Consider the following 10,627-nt stretch of genomic DNA (forward strand, 5'->3'; position numbering starts at 1 on the left):
TCTTGATCTGACTTGATCTCTGACACTATAAGTTAGCTACTGTATATAGATAGAGCATATATTTGTTAGTATCATATGCACCATGCGGAAAAAAAATTATATCACCATTACCATGAAGCTCACGGCCACATTTCAGAATAATGTGGACACTAGGTAGTCGTGACTGGACAGTCTCCCTAACAGTAGGTTTCTTAAATAGCTTCATTAAAGAGGTTACTAATAACTTTTCGAATAAGTTTTTCGACGGTTTTTTTTTATTATGACTACACTGTCTACCATACTTTGTATTCTGTTCATTACATCATCTTTACTTGTTCCATAAAAATTTTGAACGTTTTTGGTCATTAGGGTATCAACACACACACACACACACACACACACACACACACACACACACACACACATATATATATATATATATATATATATATATATATATATATATATATATATATATATATATATATATATATATATATATATATATATATATAGGCCTAAACTTGAAGTGCTTTAGCAAACTTATTTATCCTTTCAGCAAATTTACTCGAAGCTCGTTTAGATCAACTATCTTCAAGGTCTTTTCCCTAACATTACTGAACAGCGTAATATATGTAGTCTTATTTACTTCGATATTATTAGCCATCTTAACTACGACTTCGCTATTATTATTATTATTATTATTATTATTATTATTATTATTACTTGGTAAGCTACAACCCTTGTTGGAAAAGCAGGATGCTATAAGCCCAGGGGCTCCAACAGGGAAAATACAAAATAGACCAGTGAGGAAAGGAAAAATAGAATATTTTAAGAACAGTAACATTAAAATAAACATTTCGTATATAAACTAGGAAAACTTCAACGAAACAAGAGGAAGAGAACTAAGACAGAATAGTGTGCCTAAGTGTACCCTCAAGCAAGAGAACTCTAACCCAAGACATTGTTTTCCAATTCCATGTTAATGATCCAAACCTGTTTATTAAGTTTCATGTTGGCTCTTCCTGCAAATGTTTAGCAGTAACTTGTGATCTCCATTTTGATTTTTTCCCTCATTTCACTGCATTATTTCATATTCTTTTACACGTTGAATACACAGCATTTGCGAAAGAACCTCATTGTTTAGCCTACTTGTCATTTTCCTTTTGAAATATAAAGCCAGTCATCTCATCAAATCCAATTCTGAATTTATATCCAAGAGTTATATCTTATCAAAAAGATTAGACTAAACTCTTATTAGGCTAGCTGTATACCCATAATACATTTGAATGTTTGTTTCACATTGATTCACAGTACATTACTGTGATGTATTTCTGTACATGAAAGCACTTTAATATTGACAATTGTAAAAAATACATTATCAAGCAGATCAAATCAAATCTAACAGGAATATTAAGCAATAATCTGGCAAATGTGCACACAACTCTGCTGTCTTAAAATGAAGAAACTGTGATATCTTCTTAAAGAACTTCACATTAATGAAAATTTGGAAAACGATCTCTACTCTAAAAACAAAAAAAACCCATCCTTTATATGAAACTTGGCAAAAGATGGTATTACCATAAAAGCTTTGTAACATTATGTTACAGTAATTGGTAGCTGAGCAGGGGAAAAAGGACACCTTCACATGCATGCTCTCTTATCAGTTATCATTTTGGCATTGGCGTATTTATCATTAAATATGTAAATTTGTGTTGTAGGGAAATGTGTAATTACCTTACAAGAATGCAAACACAATATCAGTTAAGAGGAAGATACTCTCTCTATATGTGTGAAGCCTTTTTCTATGAACAGACTAGTATGTTCATCCCTACCCATAAAAACCAGCTCTCTGATAGACATCAGTAGAAGGATAGTTTTTTATATAATCACCTATATGGCCCATACCAATATGGGGATCATCCATTGACCACCCATCAACGTTTTATATATATATATATATATATATATATATATATATATATATATATATATATATATATATATATATATATATATATATATATATATATATATATATATATATATATATATACCTGTACTTTGGAAGAGATGTACCATTCAATAGGAGATCTGGGCGTTATATGCGAGCAGACAACACTTCTAAACATTATTCAAGACCTCTAGGTAACATTATGAGATACATATAAGCCATAGAAAAACACCTCAACAACAGAGGTGGTGCTCATGAACCATGGGTGAATGATCAAGGGGGCAAGAAGCCACCTTCTGCCAACAATAATGCATTCATGATGATGAGTGAGCTCCTAAGACATCACAAATTTTCAGTAATTTGTATTTTTCCTAACAGTACTTACCTCGAACTACTTTCTTAGGAGTATCTGGGATTCTCCTCCCAACCGACCAGCATTTTGTGTAATTTCCCCTATCTTTGTTATCTATAGTGGGTCCCTCTGTGGCAGATGGACACTCGCCCTGAGGCGACCCAGGTCAGCGTGCGAGAGCGTGGGGCTAGGTCTCGGTCATCAGTAAGCTTTTGATAATTATGGTATCGAACTCCTGTAAGACACTCGGGGAAGTAAGGAAAAATACAAATTACTTAAAATTTGTGATTTGTTCCAACACAGAGTACTTACCTCGAACTACTTTCTTAGGAGACTTATACTTTAGGAGGCGGGGGTAGTCTTACAGACCGAGAGACCTGCTAGATATTAATGATTGAACCTAGATAGGAGGCTAGGTCCTGCTGACTACCAAACGGAATATGAGACTTGGGGAGCACTACGCAAAAAACTATTTAGTGTCTAAGTAACTCAGCTCTGTAAAGCTCTCCGGACATGGGCGTCTCCAACAAACGATTCTCACATGGGAGGAGTAAGGGAGAAAGGGAATGGAGGGGAAGAAGGAATAAGGGGGAATAGTAAGGAAGGAACTTGTATCGCTTGGAATACTTTCCACGGGCTTCCCCGGGGCTTCAACCTTGAACCTGTTGGAGTGCGGAAATGACCGGACCGATGGAGAGGTAGTCCAGAGATTTTCTTGTATTGTCCTTCAGGTAGTGGGCCGTAAACATGGACTGCCTGGACCATGTACCCACCTTCAGGATCTGGCCCACCGCCATGTTCTTCTCGAAGGCTAGTGACGTCCTCAGACACCTACTATCATGGGGGCGCGGCTTACCCGGCACCGAGGATCCGTCACTGTCATAGGCTCTCTTTACGACTTCACATAACCAGAAGGAGATGGTGTTCCTGGACACTGCCTTCTTTTCCGGGCACGAGGAGACAAACAGGCTCTTAATCCCAGGGCGAAGTCTAGCTGTCCTTTCCAGGTATTTCCTAACTGCCCTGACTGGGCATAGCAACAAATCCCCTGGGTTGTCTGATCACAGAATCGCTGGAACTGAAAAGCCCTCAAACCTAGGGTCCCAGGAGGTGGGGTTCTGCGTCTTGGCCATGAAATCGGGCAAGAACTTGAAACTCAAATCCTTCCACTCTTTCGAGTGCGAAACCTTGTACGAAAGCCTCTGGAGTTCGCTAACTCGTTTAGCAGAGGCCAGGGCGAGAAGGAAGACAGTCTTGAGGGTGAGGTCTTGTTAAGGATGTCCCTGAGGGGTTCGAAGGGTGGCCTAGATAGGGTCTTGAGAACTCTGGCAACGTCCCAATGAGGCACTTTAGAGGCACGGGGGAGAACACGATTGTTCGAAGCTCTTAATGAGCATCGAGATCTGCTGGGAAGCTCCTAGATTGAGTCCCTTGAGGAGAAAAACCTGACCCAACGCGGCTCGGACACCCTTGATGGCCGGGATAGAAACTCCTAAGTCGTCTCTCAGATGGACTACGAAGTCTGCTATCTTATGAATGGAGGCATCCAGGGGCCTGAGGTTCTGGGAGGCGCACCATTTTGTGAAAGTGGCCCATTTAGCTTGATAAACCGAGACTGAGGACCATCTCAAGTATCCCGACATCCTCGTGGCGGTCTTTGACGAGTATTCCTCCTTCCTCAGGAGATGCTCGATAACCTCCACGCATGTAGGCGGACTGACTGAGGGTTTCTGCGAAACTTTTGGAAGTGGGGCTGACGGAGGAGGTCTTCTCTGTTCGGAAGCGGCCAGGGTGGAAGGACCGCTAGTTTCTTTAGATCTGCGAACCACTCTCTCTCCGGCCACCAGGGCGCTACCAAAGTCATCTGCAGGTTCTTTGCACGTCTGAGGGTCCCGAAGGGAGGGAAGGCATACACGTTGAGGCCGTCCCAAGTGTGTTGAAAGACGTCCTCGAACACCGCTGCTGGGTCTGGCACTGGAGAACAGAACGCGGGGAGTTGTGCGTTGAGCTATGTGGCGAAGAGGTCCATCACCGGCGATCTCCATTTAAGGATGATTGTCTGGGCCACTTCCGGGTGTAGGGACCACTCCGACCCTACTACTTGGCCCACCCTGCTGAGGCCGTCGGCTAGGACGATCCTCTTCCCTGGAATGAACCTGGCTGTGACCTCAATGTGCTCCTTTTCGGCCCATTCCAGAATCTTCGTCGTGAGACCGCACAACTCCTTCGACTTTAGCCCTCCTTGCTTTTTCACCTAGGCTACCACCGTGGCATTGTCGCACATTAACACCACCGTGTTTCCTCGGAGAAGGTGGAAAAATTCTACGCACGCCCTCTGAACCAGGACGTTTATATGCAAGTTCTTTTCTTCGGGGGACCACCTTCCCTTTGCTGACTCGCCGAGAAGATGGGCTCCCCATCCCTCCTTCGATGCGTCTGTGAAGAGCAACACCTCCAGAGGATCGGTCGCGAAAGGCATTCCTTTGAGGGTGTTCCCCCTGTCGTACCACCATTTCAAGGTTTCCTTCGTCTCCTTGGACACTGACTAACTTGTGCGGGGACTCCCCCGGGGACCAGAGTTCTTTTAGGTTTCACTAAACCGCCCTTAGCTTGAGTCTACCCCGGGGGACTAACTTCTCTAACGACACCAGGTTGCCCACTAACCTCTGCCAATCTTTGGCTCTCCTTGGGAGGTTTGATAGGAAGGGGAGAATTATTCGGTCCAGATTTTCTAACCTCTCCGAGGAGGGGAAGGCCCTCCCCAACTTGGTGTCTAGGACCATCCCCAGGTAAGTCATCTTGGTGGAGGGTATCAATTGTGACTTTTCCAGGTTGATGGTGATCCCCAAGTCTTTGCAGAACCATAGAAACCTCGCGCCTTGCTCCTTCAGTGCTTCCTCTGAGGCTGAAAGCTCGTGAGCCCAGACTGACACTGTTGTGAAGACCCTTGTGAAGACCTGAGGAGCTGTAGACAGCCCGAAGCATAGGGTCCTGAACTGCAACGACTGGGAACCCCACTTCACCCTTAGGAACTTCCTGCTGGAGGGGTGGACAGGGATCTGAAAATACGCGTCTTTGAGGTCCAGCGACATCATGAAATCTCCCTCCCTCAAGGCTGCCATCACCGACTTCGGGGTGTCCATCTTGAAGTCGGTCTTGCATATGAACTTGTTGAGGGACGAAAGGTCTATGACCGGCCTCCAAACCCCTGTTGCCTTCTCCACCAGGAAGAGCCTGCTGTAGAAGCCCGGGAGAGATTCTTGACTAGTTCTAATGCCCCTTTGGAGAACATGGCCGACACTTCCTCCTGTAATGCTGCCTTCTTCAAGGGGTCCTTGGGAGCCAACCACTCCGCCTGTCGGTCGGGAATTAGAGGGGGCGGGTCTGCCAGGAAGGGAACTCTGTACCCGTCCCTCAGGACTGCCACGATCTATGGATCTGCTCCGTTGTCCCGCCAAGCTTGCCAAGAGCGTTTGAGGCATCCCCCTACCTGAGGCTTCAGCAGGAGTAGGGGGCCTCTCCCCCTAGATTCTCCTGAAGGCACTGCTCGAATGTCCTCTCCTTGAGTTTGAGTAGTTAGGCCTAAAGGAGGCTTGTGGAGTTGTGCTTCCTCTACGGGGGTGCTGCGAGGCTTGACGCCAGGAAGCCGAAGGGGAATCCCGTCGTGAGTTGAGCTGTCGAGGAGTGTAGACTGTCTGGAGCAACTCTTCTGTACGTTGGACGTCTTGTTGCCGGGGCCTGGACTCTCCTGCCTCCTTGATTTTTCTTACCCTCTCCATCACTTCCTCCACTGCCTTCAGGGGGAAGACAGAGTCGCCCCACACTTGGGAGTTCCACAGGCACTTCGCCTCCCTCTCGGGTAAGACCCAGTTGGCCGTCAGCGTGAGGGACTGGAAGGTGAGGAATTTCATTGCCTTCCCCCCTGAGCGGATTAGTTCTTAGAGTAAGGTTTGATTTTCCGGCACTGACAGACCATGGGACGACTGAAAACCTACCAGGGTACAGGCCCACCAGTCCAGCCATGATGTGACGCTGACTATGTCTTGGGCCGAGTCTTCCATCATCGCGGCCTCCGCTGGGGAAAAACACACTAGGGCAGAGGAGGCCCTGTCTTCCCCACTGCCCTGGTTAAGTGTGGCTATCGATGCCTCGACTGCGCGGGGACCCGGGCGCTGCCCGTCCAGGACATAAAATCGCTTCTGGGTCCTTAACCACGGAAGTAGCTTGAAGGACACTTGGGTCCTGAAAGAGTCCGCTTGACCCGCAATGTATCTGTCCACATGGTCCATCCCCAACTTAACATCTGGTGCCAGAGGAAGGGTTAGGGACGGGTTTGTCTACTAACCTGCCCAGACCCAAGAGCCAGGCCTGCTCCGTCAAGGGTTTTGGGTCGTCCAGCCTGTGGTGCCGCCTGATCAGTGCCAGCTCTTTTCTATAGCAGGAGAACTCATTTGCCGAGCACTCTCCACCTCCACTTTCTATTAGCCCTTCCGCCACCTAATCCTCCGCGTCGGGTACACCGTCGATCACGGATGGAGCCATGTGGGAGGCTAGGTCCTCTCTCTCTCGCCGTACCAATGGGGCGAGAACTTCCATCACGGGTGGCTCCGGTGAGATGGAGGTAGCCGTCATGGGTCTGCCCCCTCCCAAGGAGCTTCATGGGGCCAGGGGCCTACTGTGAACATCCGGTTGCTCAGGGAGCTTGTATAGATCTGCCATGGAACCGGGGATAACGGCCATGCTACCGGGCCGAAGGAGATGTGAATCACGCCCCGACCAGAAGCTTACTCGTGACCGAGACCTAGCCCCAAGCTCTCGCACGCTGACCCGGGTCGCCTCAGGGCGAGTATCCATCCCCCACAGAGGGACCCACTATAGCAAATGGAGATAGGGGAAACTACACAAAATTCTGGTTGGTTGGGAGAATCCCAGATACTCCTAAGAAAGTAGTTCGAGGTAAGTACTCCGTGTTGGAACAAACTACCACATAAAACTGATGAGGTGTGAGTTTATCATTTAAGCACTTCATCTCCAATAAGTAAAGAAGTTGTGTTATAACTCACAAACTAATTCCCAAATAACTGCAGCGCTAGCCTCAACCTTGCGAAAGGGGAATTTAGTTGAAAGTTCCATGCCAATTCCCGTAACTTTCTAGCTTTTTCTCATTGCTTTTTTTCTGCAGACAGAAACAGAAATAAGAAGGCAGTCGGAAACGCATCCAGGACATTATTAAAGAAAAATTATTTTTCTAAACAAAAGGTTTCTTCATCACTACCTCAATCATACTCAAAGACAAAGAGTGAAGAGCTCCCCTGCAATAATCTTATTTTTGTATAAAAAGACTATCCTTGGACAAAACCAGACTACATTTATGCATCAAAAGAAAGCACTCCACTTGAAAAAAAGGGAGACGTCAGTTTAACCTTGCTTTGGGGATAGAGAGACTCGAGGTGGTTTGAAAAATGTTATTTTCATTAGTAAAATAAATTTTTGAATATACTTACCCGATGATCATATAGCTGTCAGCTCTGCTGCCCGACAGAAAAAACCTACGGGCGGAATACGCCAGCGATCGCTATACAGGTGGGGGTGTACATCAACAGCGCCATCTGTCGAGTAGGTACTCAAGTACTCTATGTCAACACAGAACCAATTTTCTCCTCGGTCCACTGGGTCTCTATTGGGGAGGAAGGGTGGGTCCTTTAATTTATGATCATCGGGTAAGTATATTCAAAAATTTATTTTACTAATGAAAATAACATTTTTCAATATTAAACTTACCCGATGATCATATAGCTGATTCACACCCAGGGGGGTGGGTAGAGACCAGCATATATGTTAACCTTAAGAGCTAAGTATTCCGTATTTCATTTTAGCAGTTATTCAAAATAACAAACATAAAATTAATAAGTACCTGGTAAGGAAGTCGACTTGAACAATTACTCTGCCTTTTTAAGTACGTCTTCCTTACTGAGCCTCGCGATCCTCACAGGATGCTGAGCGACTCCTAGGAGCTGAAGTATGAAGGGCTGCAACCCATACTAAAGGACCTCATCACAACCTCTAATCTAGGCGCTTCTCAAGAAAGAATTTGACCACCCGCCAAATCAACCAGGATGCGAAAGGCTTCTTAGCCTTCCGGACAACCCAAAAAACAACAATAAAAAGCATTTCAAGAGAAAGATTAAAAAAGGTTATGGGATTATGGGAATGTAGTGGCTGAGCCCTCACCCACTACTGCACTCGCTGCTACGAATGGTCCCAGGGTGTAGCAGTTCTCGTAAAGAGACTGGACATCTTTAAGGTAAAATGATGCGAACACTGACTTGCTTCTCCAATAGGTTGCATCCATTACACTCTGCAGAGATCTGTTTTGTTTGAAGGCCACTGAAGTTGCGACAGCTCTAACTTCATGTGTCCTTACCTTCAGCAAAGCATGGTCCTCCTCATTCAGATGGGAATGAGCTTCTCGAATTAAAAGTCTGATATAATAAGAAACTGCATTCTTCGACATTGGTAAAGAAGGTTTCTTAATGGCACACCATAAAGCTTCTGATTGTCCACGTAATGGCTTAGTCCGTTTCAAATAGTACTTAAGAGCTCTTACTGGGTACAGTACTCTTTCTTGTTCATTTCCAACCAAACTAGCAAGGCTTGGAATTTCGAACGATTTGGGCCAAGGACGAGAAGGAAGTTCGTTTTTGGCTAAAAAACCAAGCTGTAAGGAACATGTAGCCGTTTCAGATGTAAATCCAATGTTCCTGCTGAAGGCGTGTATCTCACTGACTCTTTTAGCTGTTGCTAAGCAGACGAGGAAAAGAGTTTTCAAAGTGAGATCTTTAAAAGAGGCTGATTGAAGTGGCTCGAACCTTGCTGACATAAGGAATCTTAGTACCACGTCTAAGTTCCAACCTGGTGTGGCCAACCGACGCTCCTTCGTGGTCTCAAAAGACTTAAGGAGGTCCTGTAGATCTTTGTTGTTGGACAGATCTAAGCCTCTGTGACGGAAGACTGCTGCCAACATGCTTCTGTAACCCTTGATCGTGGGAGCTGAAAGGGATCTTTCCTTCCTTAGGTATAACAGGAAGTCAGCTATCTGAGTTACAGAGGTACTGGTTGAGGATACTGATTTGGACTTGCACCAACTTCGGAAGACTTCCCACTTCGACTGGTAGACTTTGAGAGTGGATGTCCTCCTAGCTCTAGCAATCGCTCTGGCTGCCTCCTTCGAAAAGCCTCTAGCTCTCGAGAGTCTTTCGATAGTCTGAAGGCAGTCAGACGAAGAGCGTGGAGGCTTGGGTGTACCTTCTTTACATGCGGCTGACGCAGAAGGTCCACTCTTAGAGGAAGTGTTCTGGGAACGTCTACTAGCCATTGCAGTACCTCGGTGAACCATTCTCTCGCGGGCCAGAGGGGAGCAACCAACGTCAACCTTGTCCCTTCGTGAGAGGCGAACTTCTGCAGTACTCTGTTGACAATCTTGAACGGGGGGAACGCATAAAGGTCTAGATGGGACCAATCCAGAAGAAAGGCATCTATGTGAACAGCTGCTGGGTCTGGAATCGGTGAGCAATAATTTGGGAGCCTCTTGGTCATCGAGGTTGCAAACAGATCTATGGTGGGTTGGCCCCACAATGCCCATAGTTTGTTGCATACATTCTTGTGAAGGGTCCACTCTGTTGGGATGATTTGACCCTTCCGGCTGAGGCGGTCTGCCATGACATTCATGTCGCCTTGAATGAACCTCGTTACAAGGGATATGTTTCGATCTCTTGACCAGGTGAGGAGGTCCCTTGCGATCTCGTACAACTTCATCGAATGAGTCCCTCCTTGCTTGGAGATGTACGCCAGTGCTGTGGTGTTGTCGGAGTTCACCTCCACCACCTTGCCTAGAAGGAGGGACTTGAAGCTTCTCAAGGCCAGATGAACTGCCAGTAGCTCCTTGCAGTTGATGTGTAACTCGCTTTGAACCGCATTCCACGTGTCCGAGCATTCCCGACCGTCCAACGTCGCACCCCAGCCCGTGTCCGATGCGTCCGAGAAGAGAAGGTGGTCGGGGGTCTGAACAGCCAGTGGCAGACCCTCCCTGAGGAGAATGTTGTTCTTCCACCAAGTCAGTGACGACTTCATCTTCTCGGAAATAGGAACTGAGACCGCTTCTAGCGTCTTGTCCTTTCTCCAGTGAGCAGATAAGTGAAATTGAAGGGGGCGAAGGTGAAGTCTCCCTAACGCGATGAACTGGTCCAGTGATGAAAGCGTCCCTATCAGACTCATCCACTGTCTGACAGAACACCGGTCCTTCTTCAGCATGGACTGGATGCATTCTTGGGCTTGATTGATTC

The sequence above is a fragment of the Palaemon carinicauda genome, chromosome 33, assembly GCF_036898095.1.
Source record: "Palaemon carinicauda isolate YSFRI2023 chromosome 33, ASM3689809v2, whole genome shotgun sequence".
Taxonomy (NCBI): domain Eukaryota; kingdom Metazoa; phylum Arthropoda; class Malacostraca; order Decapoda; family Palaemonidae; genus Palaemon; species Palaemon carinicauda.